Below are 20,310 nucleotides of genomic sequence, written 5' to 3'. Positions count from 1 at the left end.
AGCCATGGTTAGAAATTCAGAACCATCTTGGGGCGCCTGGGTGGCTCAGTCGGTTAAGGGTCCCACTCTTGATTTTGGCCCAGGTCATGATCTCACGGTGGTGAGACTGAGCCCCCGCATCAGGCTCCATGCTGAGTGTGGAGCCTGCTTGCTATTCTCTCTCTTCTGTCTGCCCCTCCCCAACTCGCTCATGTGTTCTCTCTCTCTCTTTCTCAAAATAAATAAATACACATTAAAAAAATTTTCAGAAGCATCTTGAACAACCAGACCAGCTTGAGAATGGGATCCTTGTGGGGATTGTGCAGCAGTAGAAAGCAAAAGGAATCTGGTTTCCTGGCCACTGTGACGCCCCCTTTCTATTCTTCAACATCTGCCTTTGAGTATAAGTCAGTTCTTCCGGTTTTCTCCTATAGATAGCTGAGCTTAATCTTCACTGGTACTCAGACATATGACCTGCAGAGAAACTAAAGATGACTTTAACTCAACACTGCCTAAATTAATTTGATATTCAGTTACAAGCAATAGCTTTTATGTATATAGAACCTACCTTTGCACTTATTTTAATAACATACAGATTTTGAAATTTAATATTTCCATAAGGAAATTTTAGATAATATATATTAGTTCAAAGTAGATATCAGTTACTATATCAGAAGAGTCAGGGCACCTGGGTGGCTCTGACTTTGGTTCAGCTCATAATCTCATGGTCTGTGAGTTCAAGCCTCACTCTGCCTTCAGCGTGGAGCCCACTTCAGATCCTCTCTCTCTCTCTCTCTCTCTGCATTTCCTCTGCTTGCATTCTCTCTTTCTCAAAAATAAATAAACGTTAAAAAAGAAAAAGGATTTACCTTGAAGGTGATGGTCTTTTAGCTGAGCTTTGAATAAAAGCTAGGATTAAGATGTGAAAAAAAGGGAGAAATATTATAGTTATGGAGAAAATAAGGGGGGAAAAACTCAAAGAGAAAGTGAGAGATCTGTATTAATAATGAGATTTTAATTTAGTGACTAAATTTTGGAATATTTAAAGGGAAAGAATGGTAGTAAGTTTGGTGAAGTGGCTTAAATTCAAATCGTTAAGGTCCTTGAAAGCCAGACATGGAAATTTCCTTGTGTGGAATGTAGTATTGTTTTACCAGGGAAGACAAAATCACCTTGAAATTTGATGAACTGGCTTAAAGTTACGCTTTATTCAAATTGTGCGATTTAGAGAAGTTTTTCAGCTCCTCAGAGTCTCAATTTTCTCTTATGAAAAGGCATTTTAGAAACATCCTTGTAAAAATTGAACGGTGCACATGTGAGCCCTTCCATAAATTTCGAAGGGATACAGGAACAGAAACCATTATGTTTATTAGTAAGACCTTTTGAGGCTTATTGTCTAGTGCAAGAGTCAGACAAGGAATTGGGTCATTTAAAACAGTGTGACAAGGATGGCAACAGATGTTCACCCAAACTGTACACAGATACGCACAGGAAGTACTTCTTAAAGGGCGGGGGGGGGAATTAGCTCAGACTGTTTCCAAATGTGGAAGGGACACGGCTGGCTGGTGCCTTAGGAAGTGTGGTCGGGGAGCGTGCGTAGGATGAGTGTAGTGAAAGACAAGTGAGATCCAGACCATAAAGGGTAGAGATTTGAGTGAAGGGAGTGCCACTGGGCTGTGATGATAGTGGTGACACTCGCCCATTGATTTGTTTACTACAAATAGCTGTTGAGTACTCGTTATACAACAAACAGTCTTCCGGATATTATCGGTAGAAACAAAACAAGTGAGCAAAGGGGAAAAAGAGAGAGGCAAACCAAGAAAGGCTCCTAACGACAGAGAACAAAGTGATGGTTACCGGAGGGGAGGGGAGTGCGGAAGGATGAAACAGGTGATGGGGATTAAGGAGTGCACCTGTTGTGATGAGCCGCTATGTTGTTCACCTGAAACTATTACAATGTGTGTTAACTGGGATTTAAATACAACTTTTTAAATTTTTTTTTCAACGTTTTTATTTATTTTTGGGACAGAGAGAGACAGAGCATGAATGGGGGAGGGGCAGAGAGAGAGGGAGACACAGAATCGGAAACAGGCTCCAGGCTCTGAGCCATCAGCCCAGAGCCTGACGCGGGGCTCGAACTCACCGACCGCGAGATCGTGACCTGGCTGAAGTCGGACGCTTAACCGACTGCGCCACCCAGGCGCCCTTAAATACAACTTTTTAAAAAAGAGTGATACATAGATAAGACGTCTGTCCCCTTAGTGCTTATAATCTGTTGAGGGAGATAGAAAATAGACAAATATAAAATCATATCAGCAATGACAAGCGAAAGCAAGAAGAAAACGCTGGTGAGGGGATGGAAAATGGGAGGATCACCTATTTTAGATGCGGAGATCAGAGAGGATCCACTAAGAAGTAGAGATTTGAATAAAATAAGGAGGCGAGCCACACTTGAGGATGTGGAACCCACAAATAAGGAACAGGTGGAACATAACTCCAAAAAGCAGGATGAGCAGGACAGTTTCAAGGACCGGCAGGAAGACCAGAATATGCCAAGCGCCTAAGGGCAATACGCCAGGAGGTAAATTTGAAGAGGTGACTTGGGCTGGTTCATGGAATGGTGTGTGTCACATTTAGATATCTGGATCTTTGTCTAATTGTAATGGTTATTCATGGAGAGAGTTGAGGAAAGGAGTGACAAGATGTTATTTGTATTTTGGCAAAGATCACTCTGTTTGCTCTGTAGAGAATGGATCAGAGAGAGCAGGAGTGGAGTAGGACTCAGGACCAGATACAAGGCACGGGATATCGTCAGGTGAGATGCTGTGGTTAAAACAGGGTAGTAGCTACTACGATAGTGGTAAGAAGTGAACATATTCTCAGGGTCATGGTGAATATACTAGAAATAACATGTAACGATAAGATCATGTTAATGAGATGCAATGCTTTAGAAGCCTACAAGAATTGTAGTAACCTACAAGAATTACAAATTGATGCCCTGAAGTCTAGATTTGGCTTCCAGATGAGTTTTCTTTGGGTTCTGATGAGTTTTCTACATGTTGAATTAATCATTTGTCAACATGTACAAATCAGGAAATTTCATATGAAAAGATCTGCACTTTCTGCTTGTCGCTGAAAAATCAGCACATTTGGCAACTCTTACACTTAGTCCCCCTATGCTCCAACATTTTTCATCATGGCTACAACTGATGAATGTCATCAGAATGTCCCTATAGATGGGGTATACATTTTGTACAGGGTTTCATTTCTTAATATCAAATTCTTGTTCCCTGTAGACATTTGAATTTGTGATCCCTGACCTAGGTCATAGAGGACAGCAGGGAGTCTAATCCATTCACAGCTCTGTCATTTTCTTACTGCAGGGGTTTTCAACAGGACTCCAGGCATCTCTTGATGAGAAACTTCACTGGTGCTTTTACCTTTTTTATGTACTGGGATTCTATCTAAAATTTAACTTGAAATGAAAATGTTTCTTAAGAACTTTCTCAACTGATCATACTCCTCAGTAGGATAGACCCTAGCATTCATTTTGAAAATTTCAAGAATTCCAGTATGTTTGCCCCCCTCCTTTTCATTCACAGTTGCTGGCTCACAGTGCACGTGGGGATTAGAACTTGGAGAGTTTACTCTGCCTGGCTGAGGGGACCCAGACCAATGTGTTGAGACTTGGAAAGCCTAATTAGATGTTCAAATCAAGATTTAAAGTTCAAGGCATAAGCCGTGTGGTTAGGAGACCATAACTGATGGGAAAAGGCCAGGAATCTAGGGAGAGAAGATGTAGCCTATTTTATAATTTGGCAGGAAAACTCTTCTAGCCACAGACAGTTCCAGGGGTTGGAGGACTGCGAAGCCAGACTGTCCAGCCTGAACGACACTGGGAACCCTGAACGTTCCTGGCTGACAGTGCGCCTTCCGGGAACCACTTGGGCAAAACGCCGTTGCTAGGATTTTAATCTTGGAATACTGCAAAAGCTTTGCAAGCACTGCCCGGATGGGGTACAGAGAATGTGGTAGGTAGGTCCCTACACTCTAGGTTTTAAGAAAATGGGAGTGTTAATGCCACCTGTGACAGCATTACAGTACCAGAAGAGCATGTGGGCGGGCTGTGTTGTCTCCATGGAGGGGCGCTCTTAAAAAGTTCAGAGTTGTAACAACCCCAAAAAGCTCCTGAGCCAAACTGCCTTACAATACTTTCTATTAAAATCTTTAACACTGTCATCTAAAAATACACGTGGATTTTTTTAAAGCCATTTACATTAAAGAATAAACAGTAGTATTTTCCACGAGACTCTAATCAATGTTCCCTGCTGAATTAGAAGTCATATCTTGCTGGGGTGGGGCATTCTTTACTTAGAGACAGATCATTTTGCTTTTGATCACAAGGACGTTTCTGGCCCTTTGCATGCAACCAAATACAAAAAGAGAGAGGATATTTTTAATGAAGAAACATGAAGACTGCGAGGATTTCCTTTTGCTAACTACCCCTTTATCAGTCAGAGACAGACGGCCTCATGGAGAGATGAAATCAGCTTTTAAAACAGATACTGACAAAATTCACTGAGAGAGAACAATAAGATTGGAATGAATGATTGCCCTATCTCTAGCTTCCTACAGGGAAGTTCCTTGTGCCTCTATAGATTATTTATTATTTGAGCAATCGCATAGGATATTACTCCACATAAAATCATTTGGTAGGTAAAGAGAAACAGCCCAGCAAGCATCGAGAGGACATTTTCTTGCTAAAAACGAACAAAGACTATGCAAAAAGCATCCTGGGATGCACCCATATATTATAATTATCCTGTGGATGCCAAGGCATGAGGACAGATACAATACGTTAACTGTGCTTAAACTACACACCCCAAACCCTGAAGTAATTGTTTGGGGGCTCGGACAAGTTATTGAATCTATTGGGGACACTTCAGCTTGATGTTCTAGAATGGTGTGCTGTTTCACTGTACTGCTTTTTCTAAATGAAATCGTTTGCTTAGAAAAAGTTCCCTCTGAGGGCACCTGGCTGGCTCAGTTGGTTAAGCATTGGACTTGGGCTCAGAGCATGATCTCGAGGTTCGTGAGTTTGAACCCTGCATCGGGCTCTCTGCTGTCAGTGCAGAGCCCGCTTTAGATGCCCTGTCCCCCTCTCTCTGCCCTTTCCCTGCTCGTGCTCATGCTCTCTCAAAAATAAAATAAACATTAAAAAAAAAAAAAAAAAGAAAATGAAAAAGTTGCCTCTGCCCTGTTGCAGGAAACACGAACACACGCACAGCTGCCCAAGCCAGTTACCAGAGCAGACTTTAGGGGTTTCAGTTGGCTTTGGTGCCTTATATGCTACACGGTGCTGAATCAGTGATCTGGAAATGTTCTAATTCGTTCCCTCACTAATGTAACTCTTTTTTTAATCTTTTATTGTTGTTTATAATTTTTATATTGAAAAGGAGCTGATCTACCATGAGAATAGAAATGTTAGCAGCTATTTTAAGCACAGTTGTGCTACTTTACTTAGTTTTATTATATTCTCAGGTGAAACCTGTGTTTTTCAGGTCTATTCAAAAGCATTTGCCCTTCTGGACTCAAAGGGCCTTATGAACCCAATGTTCTTTATTATTATTATTATTATTATTAATTTACACTTTCCACCTGCAATTGGAGAAAAGTTTGTAGGCCAGCATTGAGAAAAATATTACGGTCTGGTAAAACCCATTACTAGAAAAAAATCTCACAATGTGAAAATTAAACAACATTGTGTCATTGTTGCTTTAACGTGCCTTTATTTTGTATCGAGTCTGAATGGCTCTTTTTAAATGTTTCTTAGCCATATGTATTTCATTAGTAAATGTCCGTTGTATTCCTTAATGGCAAATTTGCATGTGGCAAAATTACACGGCAAAGGAAAATACTAAGTGAAAACTAATTTTATTCTTATAAGATTAGGCAAAGAGAATTTGAAAGTATATTATTTCTTCTCCAGTATTTTTGTTAAGTGCTTGCATCATGTTACATGGAGTACAGGATCACAGCACTCTGTTCTCTGTCTCTGTTCTTCCTTTATACTTTATGTATCTAAGTATTTAATGGCAACTATCTGAATAATTATGTATAACACTCTGAAAAGTTTCAGAACTAGCAACCTTAAATGTAAACTAGCAAAACCAGCATGACATATATAGTGATTCATTAATGATTATATATTATGATAGAAAGTGTGCTTTACTTTCAGACAGAATTTTTTGAGTATTTAGGGTTCCTATCAGTAGCAAATGGAGTTCATAGAATAAGAGAAAATAAGTATTTTCTACTATTACAACAGTTTACTTAAAAAAAAAATAAACCTAGAGGGTCAAAATGGGAAAAAGGAATAAAAAAATAAACAATAATAGTATAATTTAGATAAAAGCTGTTAAGATTTAACAGGGTTTGGGGGCACCTGAGTGGCTCAGTTGGTTAAGTGTCTGACTCTTCATTTCAGCTCAGGTCGTGATCTCGTGGTTTGTGGGATCGAGCCCCGCATTGGGCTCTGCACTAACAGTGCAGAGCCTGCTTGGGATTCTTAATCTCTCTTTCTCTCTCTTCCTCTCCTTTGCTCTCTCTCTCTCTCTCAAAATAAATAAGTAAACTTAAAAAAAATTAACATTGCTTTAATTATATAATCTTACAATATTAAAAATTCCTCAAATAAAAAATTGAATGGTGACATCATATCTGTTTGTGTGTGTGTATATATATATGTATATATATACACACACACAGATATGTATATACAGATATATATATACATATATATACAGATATATACAGATATATATATACATATATATATACACATACACAGATATGATATACATGTATACATAACATAGTTCATCTTTTTCTATTGATGAATTTTCATAGAGTTTTTTCAGTTTTTCTTATTATAGCTAAAAAAAAAATGAAAACCTCTGTGTATAAATCTTTTTTACTCTTGGGACTCCTGGGTAGCTCACTTGCTTAAGTGTCCAACTTTGGTTCAGGTCATGATCTCAAAGTTCTGGGTTCAAGCCCTGCATTGGGCTCTGTGCTGACAGCTCAGAGCCTGGAGCCTGCTTCATATCCTATCTCTGCTCTGCCCCTCCCCAGCCTGCATTCTGTCTCTCTCTTTCAAAAATAAATAAACATTAAAAAAAAATTTTAATGAAAAAAAATGTTTTTACTCTCTATTTATATTCCTTGAAGAGATCCTTAGACATGGTTTATAAATTATGAACATTTTAAATACTCATTAACATTTTGAAAATCTATATTCCACAAACTCCAGTACCTTCTATCAGTGCCTCTGAGGCGTATATACACCATTTCCATGGTGAAAAAATTTTAAATGGTATTTATTGTCTTAAAGCTTACTTCTTTATTTTATAACAAATCTGAATCTTTTCCATGTTTATTGTCATTTGTAGTTTCTTGGCAGATTGCCTGTTTTATACTGTAATGGACACGTAGTTTTCATTTGTGTAGCATACTTTTCTTTGGGGAGTATCCCTCCCTTAATCGGTAGGAATCTGTGGTTTAATTCCAGTTGGCCCTGTCTGTTCCCACTCTTAGTCCTGATTCCCCCTCACTGGTAACCACACGTTCTGAGTAAGATGCAACCAGAATCTCCATGTAAGATTGATACGTGGACATTGAAAGAAGGATGGTCTCTTGTTGTCTGTTATTGAACTTTAGTAGAGCATGGGTCAGCCTGTGCCCATGTTGCTGACATCATACTGCCATGCTGAAAAGCATGGCTAAGTAAGAAGCCAAGCAGAAGCCAATAGAATTGAAAGATGGGGAGAAAGGAAACATTCCCATAAAGTTGTCCATACCCTGGGATCTAACTCTGCTTTAATCCAGATACACTACATAGGTTTTTCCAATAACAAGAACCTATATGTGTGTGTGTGTATATATATATATATATATGTGTGTGTGTGTGTGTATGTGTGTGTGTATATATATATGTGTGTGTATATATATATATATATATATACACACACATATATATATATGTTAGATATATATATGCTAAATATATATACATATATATATATATATATATATATTAAGTTTTTGCTCATCTAGATTCTGTTTTGTTTCTGTAATATGCAACCAAAAACTCTGCTTTAATCCAGATACACTACGTAGGTTTTTCCAATAACAAGAACCTATATGTGTGTGTGTGTATATATATATATATATATGTTTGTGTGTGTGTATATGTGTGTGTATATATGTGTGTGTGTGTGTATACACACACACACATATATATATATATGTTAGATATATATATGCTAAATATATATACATATATATATATTAAGTTTTTGCTCATCTAGATTCTGTTTTGTTTCTGTAATATGCAACCAAAAACTTCAGAAAATACAATCTATTTCATATTTTTCTAACGTGAATTCTCACCTTAGTTGCAAGAGTTATTTTAACACTATGGATATTCTTAACTCTCCTAATTGTAAGAATTATTTTCATAGTATGGTATTTTCATTTGTGGAAATTGTAAAGGATTATGTTCACAAAAATTAAAAGAATATTTTCTTAAAAAAATAAAAATAAAAATAAAAAAAGAATATTTTCTTTCCTTTTGACTTTCTCTGATTATTATTATTTTATTGCACAAGCAGTACATTTCCTTCCAGAAATCTGTTAAATACTTGCCTTTGTATGCTTCTAGTCCCCTTAATTTGCATTTAATGCTTTACTGAAATTTATTTTAGTGTATATTGTAAGTTGAGGCTTTATCATCATAATTTCTCCATAGATAATTTATGTATCGATAAAATGTGCAGAATGTCTCATAACTCATTCCCTCCCTATTCAATTATGATGCTTTTTTTTAACCATATATAAATTTTTTATATGTACTATGATCTGTTTTTTGCATTAATATCCTGGTCCATTTTCAAAGTCCATTTAAAAAATTACTGGATTTTGAAATTTTATTTTAATTTATATAGCAAAAACTTATATAGCACTACTATGTGCTAATTTTTTTTAAAGAAGCTTTATAAATACTAACATATTTCTGTAAATCTTGCCCGTTCGGTGCTACTATCCCCATGTAATCAATGAGGAAACTGAGGCACAGAGATTAAGTAATTGCTCAGGGTCCCATTACAGGTAAGAAGCTGACCTAGAATGCAAACCTCGATAAATTGGCCTAGATTTCATGGGCTTAGTCCCTCACTCTCCTCTTATTCAAAAGAATACTCAGATGTGAATGACAGAGGACAACAGATAAAGAAGAATCTATACCAGTGATAGCTAAGAAAACCAACAACCAACAGTCTGATCACACTTCTGAATGTCTCTAAATGGAATGGCTATATTAATTTAGGTGTTATACTTAGCCTTGCCCTAACTCTGCCTCTACATCCTGCAGGGAGAAGAGTCTGTTGACATTTACGGTGAAAGAAAGAATTATGGAATGATATACTCCCGGAGTCCTTTCATTTCAAGTGACAGATACCAACTCAAGGAAATTAAAGCATCAGAGATATTCAAGTATTTCGCCCAGTTCAGAATGACATTTTAACTTACCTGATAACACATATGTTGTAAAAATGACGTTCTTTTTTATTATCCTTTTCACTGTAGAAAGTGAGTTTGCCTTATAAATTATGGCTTCTTGGAATAAAGGAAATGTGTGTAAGGATTGGGATTACAACGGTCTCCAGAAGGCACTGAAATTGGACTAAAAACTAAAAAGTCTGGACTTTTTCTTCTACTTTTTCTGTTCCTCCCTGCGTATCTGCTTCTTTCTGATCTTTATGAAGAGTAGTTACTGTTTTTATCTGGTTAATGTTGTAAGTGGAAGAGGTCTAGGACAGCTATGAAGCCATGTATCTATCTGAAGAAAGTCTCCCTCTATCAGTTTGTCTTTCTCTCCCTCTTCCCCTGGTACCGATTACAGATTCCAGGAAAAAGGACCCTCCTTTCCCCATCTTGGGTCATAGGCCCCATTCTGGACCAATCACTTAGGGCCAATAGGTAGAGCACAACTTGCCATTGTGGATAGGTGTGGGAAGGTTAAAGGATTTTGTGAACTGGGAAGACTCTTTCAAAGGTGGTCTACCTTAAGACGAAAACAAAAGTGTGCCCGTATTTTAAAGCCAAGGCCAAGGTAGGTCAAGGTTGCTGGCATCATACTACTGTTGTCACTTGGCCACAGCTTGTCCTTTAACCCAAGTTCTGATTTTTAATAGCTCACAACAACTCATGACTGTGTTTATTCAGAAGTAAAAACTAAAAAAATATTCTTTTGCCAGTAAAAAGAGGTAGAATAAAGGTAAAGGAAAAGACTAGGTGGCTAAATTCCAAATATTTTTTTTCCTTTAAATTGTAGACTTATAAAAAGTCTAGATTTAAAAGGTTTTTTGTTTGAATGTTTCTCATTAGATTGGTATAACCAAAATACCTTCATATCGAACAGTACTAATATAACTGTAAAAAGCCTAAACTTTGCATTACATTAGAACTTCTATTTCCTGTTGATTTACTTAAGAAAATCTCCTTAAGAGGGGCTCCTGGGTGACTCAGTCAGTTGTATCTGACTTCAGCTCAGGTCATGATCTCACAGTTTGTGAGTTCGAGCCCTTCAGTTGGGCTCTGTGCTAACAGCTCAGAGCCTTGAGCCTGCATCGGATTTTGTGTCTCCCTCTCTCTCTGTCTCCTCTCTATCTCTCTCAAAAACAAACATTAAAAAAAAAAGAAAAGAAAAGAAAAGAAAATCTCCATAAGAATAGTCTCTAAGTGTTCCTATTTAACATCTTTAAGTATTTCTCGCTCCTAAGTCCCTCTCTTCCTTCCTCTCTCCCTCTCCTTCTCTCTCTCATATATACCAGGTTGGTTTTTTTTTTTTATTTATTTATTTGTTTATTTTGAGAGAGACAGAGAGAGAGCAAGCAAGGGAAGGTCAGAGAGAGAGGGAGAGAGTGAGAATCCCAAGCAGGCTCCACACTGTTAGCATAGAGCCTGATGCAGGGCTCAAACTCAAGAACTGTGAGATCATGACCTGAGCCTAAGTCAAGAGTCAACACTTAACTGACTGAGGCACCCCTCACATATACCAGGTTTTAAAGCATGGGACCCCGACCATGATTTATTTCCCAGAGAGGTATGAATTACTTACATTTTCAAGGACTTTACTGCATGTCTTTGTTTTACAAAAAGGACCATGGCCACCTCTGCAGAGCATTAACTAAAACCCAAAGCGACTGCCACCTTTTTTTACACACCGGTATTTAGTGGATTTTCTTTCATGTATCTCCCAACCAAGCAGGACTGGTTACATAATCTCTGGAGCCCAAGTGCAGAATAAAAGACTAGGACACTTTGTTCAAAAATTATGGAGAATTTCAGATGGTGACGACAAAGCTTTAAGCCAACACTGTGGCCCTTCTGTGCTGCAGGTTGTGTGTGATCATATATGATGGTTGTATGTCCATGAATGAAGCCAGCCCTACCCCTGAAGTGTCAGATGAGACAGACAATTAACCTAGAGCCTTCATCAGTTAGATTTTAAATATATTCTCACAATAAATGAACATAACAACCAGTTCCTTTTAGATGACAAGTGTAACTTTACAATCAGAACGAAGTTTAAAATTATAACAACTTGCAGAATATAATATTCATACACAATTTATGAGTGAGTAGCAAGCAATTTGTGAGTATAACAAGTCTGTTATATTTACATTCTATATCACTGCAATGGTTCTTGTATTACATAATGTTTGCTTCTAGAGTCATTGTTTTCCTTTAGACTAATTAATGTAAATAAAACCATTATCATGAAATTAAGGTAGAAAGATTGCTCCATTAAAAAGAAACTATTTTGTTAAGGAGAAAGCATTTTATTTCTTGCCATTCTGCCAATACAAAAAGCAAGGGTCTATAATAAATAGTTACCTCGGCATATTTCTAGTCTAGGAGAGAAGCAGAAGATTTTTAATTCAGGTCTCAAAACAGACTTAGGAACTGTGATGTCCAGAGATACCTCAACCAAAGCATTTTATCTGCAGCAGCAAATATGCAAATGTAATAACATATTTGAAGTTAGTAATCAGATGCAAACTTTAATAGTACAAGCTAAGAACTAAAGCCTTATCCTGATTGGTAGTTCTTATCTGTAAGATGGGGAGGAAGGGTTGATACAGTGTAACTCTAGGCTTTCAGTGGATGTAAATTACATGTCAAGTAACAGTGCCCCAATCCTCTGATAAGGAGAGTGAGACTCTTAGATAAGAAAGAGAGAAGGCAGATAAGGGGGAGCAAATAAGAGGAGAAAAGAGCACAGGAGACTTAAACCACCAGGCTGAGATTTCCTGTGTAAATACCATGCCATTTAATTTCTGAAAAAGGCAAGACATTGGAATAATGAATCCAGGCAAAAGGCACAAGTGGGTAGCAAGAGATCTGGATTTTAATTCAAGTTTTCTATTAACTATCTGTGTGTGTGTCCTTTTTGACAGCGTTCTATTTACCTCTGCTTCAGTTTCATCTTATGTAAAGGGAGGGGTTTAGAGTGGAATAATTTTCAAGACTTTGATATTTCTAAATTTATTTATCTAGTTCTCATAAAAATTAGATAATTTTGTAGCAAAAGTCCCTGGCTTTTTTCTTAGCTCTTTCTCTGGCAAATCCATTGACATCTATTTTATCCAACATTCACCGATTGCCTGTTTGATCCAGATACTTAGGACTAAGTCCTAGAAATGCAGTGGCAATTAAACACAGGTCTTGTGGTACTATGCCTATGTAAGATTAGTGAAACATGCTTCTTCAAAGAGAAGAGATTTAATTTTTTCCCACTTATCTACTGATTATACTCCTGACACAAAGGTACTGATCAGTGGTATTATAACTATTATATAAGGCATTTTGCCTGTATGTCTAAAGAAAAAAAAAAAAAAGGATGTGAAATTTCAGATTAAGATCTAGGATCTGGTATTTGCTCCATAGGTCAAAGGATATATCCACATTCTTTCACATTTGAATTTGACTAAGTGAAAGCAGTATGCTATTCAAGAAATAATGATGTAGACTTTTGAATGAAACTGAAAAGGGTGATAAATTTGGAGGATAAAAGTGGATTCTATATAACTAGACAGTCAATTAAGCTGGCAAAGTAGGTAACCTAAAAGGGTAGGAAATTGAGTCCTTGAATTTCAGAGCTAGGAGCCTCTTCAAAGTTAATTACTCTGTTTTAGTCTCTTCATTTTATGGATGAGAAAACTGATATCCAGAGAGGTTATGTGTCTCGGGAAGGTCACCCAGCTGGTAAATGTGAGAACCAGGATTTTAAGGATATCTGTCCCTTCTACCACAGGTACCTTTTTTTTTTCTTTTTTTTTTTTTCTTTTTTTTTAATTTTTTTTTTCAACCTTTATTTATTTTTGGGTCAGAGAGAGACAGAGCATGAACGGGCGAGGGGCAGAGAGAGAGGGAGACACAGAATCGGAAACAGGCTCCAGGCTCTGAGCCATCAGCCCAGAGCCCGACGTGGGGCTCGAACTCACGGACCGCGAGATCGCGACCTGGCTGAAGTCGGACGCTTAACCGACTGCGCCACCCAGGCGCCCCCACAGGTACCTTTTAAAATAGCTAACCCAGTATTATAGGGAAATACGTATTAATGTAAGCTTGACATATAATGTGCCAGGAAAAGCTATCACAATATGTGTGCAGGGAGTTATGGATAAAAAAGCTACCCTGGTGAAAATTTTGTCTAAAACATGTACAACACGGAAGGAGTAGTTTCTCCTACTCAAAACTGAGACTGGTTCCTAAAAAAACATAAAGACCATGTTTGAAGCTAAGAGATGACTTTTAGAGCTCCTGCCCTATTAACTAATGGGGCAGTGACACCTTGTTAAGATTATCTGATTCCTGATGTTCTTTGAAGGGTCCAGAAATTTATCTTTTTCTTAAATTTTGTATTGTCTCTTTGAAACTTTGTCTAACAGTTGAAAAAAAAAATGTCTAGCAATGTTGGAAAAAAGTCTAACAATGATGGAAAAATATTGTAAATATATGCTTACCAATCAAACGAGGATATGAAATATTTTAATGCTAGATTGTTCTGTGAAAAGGTCTAGAAAGTAATGTTATATACAATGCTAAAATAGGCTCTGAGAAAAAAGGAGCATATAAATCTATTGCTATTAGGGACTCAAGATTATGATGCTCTACTCTTTCTTTACTCATTGTATTTTTAAATACTGTATTTCTTTTTTTTTTTTTTAATTTTTTTTTTTAATTTTTTTTTTCAACGTTTATTTATTTTTGGGACAGAGAGAGACAGAGCATGAATGGGGGAGGGGCAGAGAGAGAGGGAGACACAGAATCCGAAACAGGTTCCAGGCTCCGAGCCATCAGCCCAGAACCTGACGCAGGGCTCGAACTCACGGACCGCGAGATCGTGACCTGGCTGAAGTCGGACGCTTAACCGACTGCGCCACCCAGGCGCCCCTAAATACTGTATTTCTAAACATCTAACAAAATAAAAGGAAAAATAAGGCAGAATTTGAATTTATACTAATTAATTATTCTTAGATGACCTTCCCTGGAGTGAACCAAAGGACCATTAAAGGTAAAACTGGATTTGACATCCTTGGTCACAGATGATAACTAATTTTTTTTCCACAGGTGTTAACTTAGAGTAGCTGAAACCCACCTTTTCTTTTTTTTTTTTAAACCTTTTTAAAAAAATTTATTTATTTTGAGAGTGAGAAAGAAAACACAAGTGGGGGTGGGGTAGAGAGAGAGACAAGAGTGAGAATCCCAAGCAGGCTCCGCACTACCAGCACAGAGCCCAATGTGGGGCTCAAACCCATGAACCCTGAGATCATGACCGGAGCTGAAGTCTGATGCTTAACCGACTGAGCCATCCAGGCGCTCCCACTGTTCTTTCTTAATTTCAGACAAGGCCATGGAAACCACTTCAAATATTCTTCAGAACTCTGTAGATGTTGCTGATGGTCAAAGCTGTCACCCGGGGAAGCTAATATAAAAAATAGAGGTTCTATTCCTATTCACCTTCTTTATAAGGGAAGAATTGTTTAGCTATATGAGAGGAAATACATATTGCTGTGGCACAGTGGAACCCCAGAGATTGCTTCCAAGGCGAAGAAGCCCTAATTGACAAGAAGAGTTTGTTCTAGAACCGTGATTTTGGGTTTGGGAGTCATATCTTTGACATCATATGCTTTCAGCCTTGTTGCTACACTTGCCGTGCATAAGACATGAGAGCTGAAATATACTTAGGCCATATTCTTCAGCTGAGGAAATTGAAGCCCGGGAATATAGTGTGTCATAATCCAGATCATATAGCTTATTACTAGCTGTATCTAGATTAAAATTCAGTTGTGTGCTCTGGCAGGCTGAATAACGGTCCCCAAGAATATCCATCTCCCAGTTCTCAGATCATGAGGGTATTTTATTTTACCTACATTGAAGATCTGAAGATGGAGAACTTATTTTGGGTTAACCAGGTAAATCAAATGTAATCACAAACGTCCCTATTAGAGGAAGGCAGGAAGATCAGAATTAGCAGCATTAGATGTGACAGTGGAAGCAAGATAGAGTGATGTATGGAAGGGACCATAAGCCAAGGAATACAGAGGGGGTACTAGAAGCTGAAAAAGGCAAGGATATGGAGTGTCCCCAAAAGCCTCCAGAAGGAATGCATTCCCAACACCTTGATTTTAGATTTCTGACCTTTGGAATGTAAGGGAAAAAAATTGCATGGTTTTAAACCACTAAGTTTGCTGGAATAAGAAACGAATACAGGGGCTCTTTCCAAAACATCATGCTATTATCATACTCTATTCCATGCTGTATACTGCAATATGTTGTCAAATATCTGACTATCTATCTTCCCAGGTGTTCAGATATCCTTAAAGACAGACACAGTAAGTTATTTATCTCTTTATAGCGCATGCCTTTAGAGTTGAATAGGATTCTATAGATGTTGAATAAATGAAGAAATAACCATGATGCTGGCACTGATTAAAACACATCTAAACTTCACTCATATTATGGATTTACCAGCCACTCAACAAGTATTTTATTGAGAGCTTTCTATGTATGAGGCACTGTGATAAGTGCACAGTGTATGAAAATGTGGGCAGCACATCTTTTTGTGGACATTTTAATTGCTGAAATGTTGTTATAAGATGATAAGCTCCACCTCAAATCAACCCAAAGGGGTCTGTAGATATTTATGATCTGTGCATTAGACTGTGATCCAAGTTCCAGGAGGACCAAATGCAATGCAAGTGGGACAAGTCCTCAAAGGAAGTCCATTTCATGCCTTGGCCGCCCAAATTATATACACCCTTTCTCCTTTAGAGGTACTTTGAAGAATGCTCCCTGCCAAACTTAACACAATGATTCCAAACAAAATTGAAATTTTCTTCCTTCTCAGAAGGAAATAACCCAAATCATGATTTTTTTTTTCCATTCAGACCTAAATTTGTCTCTGGGAAATGTGCTTATGTTCATGACCCTGAACCTGGATTGTAACGAAAAATTTAGGGGCACCTGGGTGGCTGAGTCAGTTGAGCATCCAACTTCAGCTCAGGTCATGATGTCAAGACTATTGAGTTCTAGCCCCGCACCAGGCTCACTGTTGTCAGCAAAAAGTTTCCTTCTGATCCTTTGTCCCCTTCTCTCTGTCCTCCCCCCACCCGCCAAAAAAATGAATAAACAAACAAACAAAAAAGTTCAGGGGTACCTGGGTGGCTCAGTTAGGTGCATGACTTGGCTCAGGTCATGATCTCACAGTTTGTGGGTTTGAGCTCCATATCTGGCTCTGTGCTGACAGCTCAGAATCTGGAGTCTGCTTCAGTTTCAGTCTCTCCCTCTCTCTCTGCCCCTCCTCTGCTTGCACTCTGTCTCTGTCTCTCAAAAATAAATATACATTAAAGAAAACAAATAAAAAATCCATAAGGGATGCCTGGGTGGCTCAGTCGGTTAAGCATCAGACTCTTGATTTTGGCTCAGGTCGTGATCTCAGGGTTCCTGGGTTTGAGCCCCGCATCTGGCTCTGCACTGACAGTGCTTGGGATTCTCTCTCTTTTTCTCTCTCTATGCCTCCCCTGCTTGCACATTCTCTCTCTCTCTCAAAATAAATAAATAAAACTTAAAAAAAATTGAAAATATTTCATCATCCCTACATGTGTAAAATACATGGTAAAGTGAAAAGAGGAAACTTCACAGTTAAATTTCTACCATTGTGTAAAGGAAGGTAAAAAAGCACACTATTGGGCAGAGATTAAAAGGACTTCTTGATTTTGTCTTGCCAGGACATCCTAGCGAGTTAGACTGTCGCCAGTTCCTCTGATTGACAAAAGATTGTCATCCTTGAAAGAAGTACAGGGGAGAATCTTTTTCTGGGTCCTCACTGCTCTGCTAACCCATACCTTTTGGCAACTGGTGGCCTAGGGGTCACTGTCCGGTTTTTAAATCACAGGTTCCTGTTTGTTACCCACTTAAAAAGTAAATGAATTTGTTTGCTTGCAGGGGATTGTCTATGAATTTGACTCAGACCTTATGTTGAGATCAATCTCCTAGCATGCTAAAGATGTGCATGACTGGAATCCAATCAAACTTGCTTAAATATTAAGGGAATTTACTGGTTCAAACAATTGGGAAGTCCGGGGAAAAAACTGTATTCCTAAGAACTCAAAAGATGTAATCAAGTTACTTCCTCTATCTCAAAGTTCTTCTTGTCCCATCTAATGTTTTTCTATCAAAGTGTTTTCTCTGTATACAAGAAAAATGGCTGCTAATAGGTCCTAATCTTGCCTTCTCAGGTATTATCATCCTGGAGGAAAGGGATTCTTACTTTTATAAACCTTTGTATAAAAAAGTGACAAGGATTTCTTGTGTCCACCCCTGTGAGAAGGGCTGGCAGAGTTCTGTAACTGAAAAGGACTTCAAAAGTAATTGTCATGCTTAGAGAGAGAGACAGAGACAGAGACAGAGAGACAGAGAAAGACAGCAAGAGAGAGAAACAGAGAGAGAGAAAGAAGAAAGAAGGCAGAGAGAGAAACAGACCATAATGTTTTTTGAATGTTGCCTCTCATAGAATTATGAAAACATGCAGATACAAAAATTTTATGAATTCATGACCATATATGCATAGACTGAGGATATTGTCAAAGGAATTTTGTTGGAAGTGGTTCATGAAGATGCTCTATGGTAGGCTGCATGTTTGAAATCTCATCAGTTGATTATAATCTTTGCATATGAAATCTGTGCAGAAAGTTGGAGTCCTAGTCCCTCTATTTGGGCCCTGTCACCCCCATCTGTCCTAGGTGTCTCCTGGAACCACATTGGGAAGAGTGGTTAGGCATGGACTCTGAAGCTGAACTAAGTTCAATCTCAACTCCACCATTTACCAGTTTTATAACCTTGAACAAATTACTTAGCCATCCTTATAAGTCTGTAGAATAGGTGTAATACTACCATCTATGTCTCAGTGTTCTTGTGAGGATTGTCTATAATTAATATAAGTAAAACCCTTAGAAGTTCCTACCCCATGTATATAAGAGTCATATATACATATAATATAAATAATATTGTACTTTAGATTTTTTTGGTGTCATTTGTACTCAACAATATTTCAAAGCATACCTAAACTCTAGGAAAAACTATCACAGTGTACTATAGATAAAAATAAATCGGTAAGTGGATATAAAAAGCAAGTTTGAAGATAGGCCCTTAACATTGAGGGTTGTCTAACCAAACCTTTGTTAAAGTGGTAAATAGTGATGCTTCTGAAATCTAACAAGGTGATATAAATGAAAGTTCCTAGGACACAACTTGGTATGTACTGAATACTTGAGGAATAAAAGATGAACTTGAATATGTTCTGAAAGCAATCTTACTTGGAGTAACTCACAAACACAGAGGATGTTGGCTTACAGACCTTTTAGGCTGGGGTGAGGGGCACTTTAAAAGTGCATTAAGGCATACAGCTAGAAAACTATACTATAAAATTATACTAGCGGGGCGCCTGGGTGTCGCAGTCGGTTAAGCGTCCGACTTCAGCCAGGTCACGATCTCGCGGTCCGTGAGTTCGAGCCCCGCGTCGGGCTCTGGGCTGATGGCTCAGAGCCTGGACCCTGTTTCTGATTCTGTGTCTCCCTCTCTCTCTGCCCCTCCCCCGTTCATGCTCTGTCTCTCTCTCTGTCCCAAAAATAAATAAAAAAAAATTAAAAAAAAGCTATTTCTTAAAAAAAAAAAAAAATTATACTAGCTATCATCCAAATAGACAACATCTACTCCAGAATTTGCTGAATGGATTATGTAATTAGATATTCTTATATTCTTTTTGACTCTACCAAGTACATGCAAAATTAGCCACATGTTGCAGTGGTGATTTTTTAAAATTGCATTCAAAAGTAAGGGATATTTGTGAAAAATTTGACCTGATTCCTGCACGTTGAAGTTTTGTAACCTGTTTATAATGCTCTTATGTAACCAAATTAGATAACTTTAATAAAATATTATAGTATCATGTATCACTAATAGGCTATTAATAAGCTATTTTATTAACAAGTTTTTATTATTTGGAGTAATAAAAACGTGATGTATTATTACCTAGTCACAAGAGTGTGTCTTACTATAGTCTTTTAGAAAATGTATATGTGTGCATGTATGTTGTGGTTGGTTTTAGTTTTCAAAAGTGAAGACAAATATTAACAAAAAATTGCTTTTTATTTAAGATGACCTTCTAAAAGTGACACTCAGTTTAGTTAAAGGAACATCTTCTGGACTTATTGGGAGTAGTCAATTTGAAATGTTAATTTATTCCTATTTTCTGAACAAAGGTAGGGAAAAAAGGGTTCTTATTTTTGTCAAATGATTTTAATGTAATTTTATGTAACTACCTTAGTGTACTACTTTTTTTTCTTTTTTCTGATTCACATCCTTCCATTTAAGAACTGTTCCTTCTGTATGTATTTGGACTAACACAATTCTATCCTCCTTATAATCTTCCTTTCCCTTCCCTTCTGCCCCCCCCCCCTCAACTTCTGGCACATTTTCTGAGGAGAGTGGTTGTTCTAGGTGGGGGCATGGGATCCACAAGGGAACAAAATCTTTTTGCAGTGATTCATATAGATTCTGGGGGATAGGATCTCTCAGAGAGATTAAGGTTTTAAAAATAAAACAAGCTTGGAACTTCCAGAAGCCATCTTTGTCCCAAGGGTACAGTTGTCACCCGAGAGAGAAGTCAACATGAAGGAAAGCAGAGTAGTGGTAGGTTGGTAG

This window comes from Puma concolor, chromosome D4, assembly GCF_028749965.1.
Source record: "Puma concolor isolate L17-30 chromosome D4, mPumCon1.1.hap2, whole genome shotgun sequence".
NCBI classification, from domain to species: domain Eukaryota; kingdom Metazoa; phylum Chordata; class Mammalia; order Carnivora; family Felidae; genus Puma; species Puma concolor.
The sequence above is the reverse complement of the archived record's forward strand: the minus strand, read 5'-3'. Positions refer to the sequence as shown.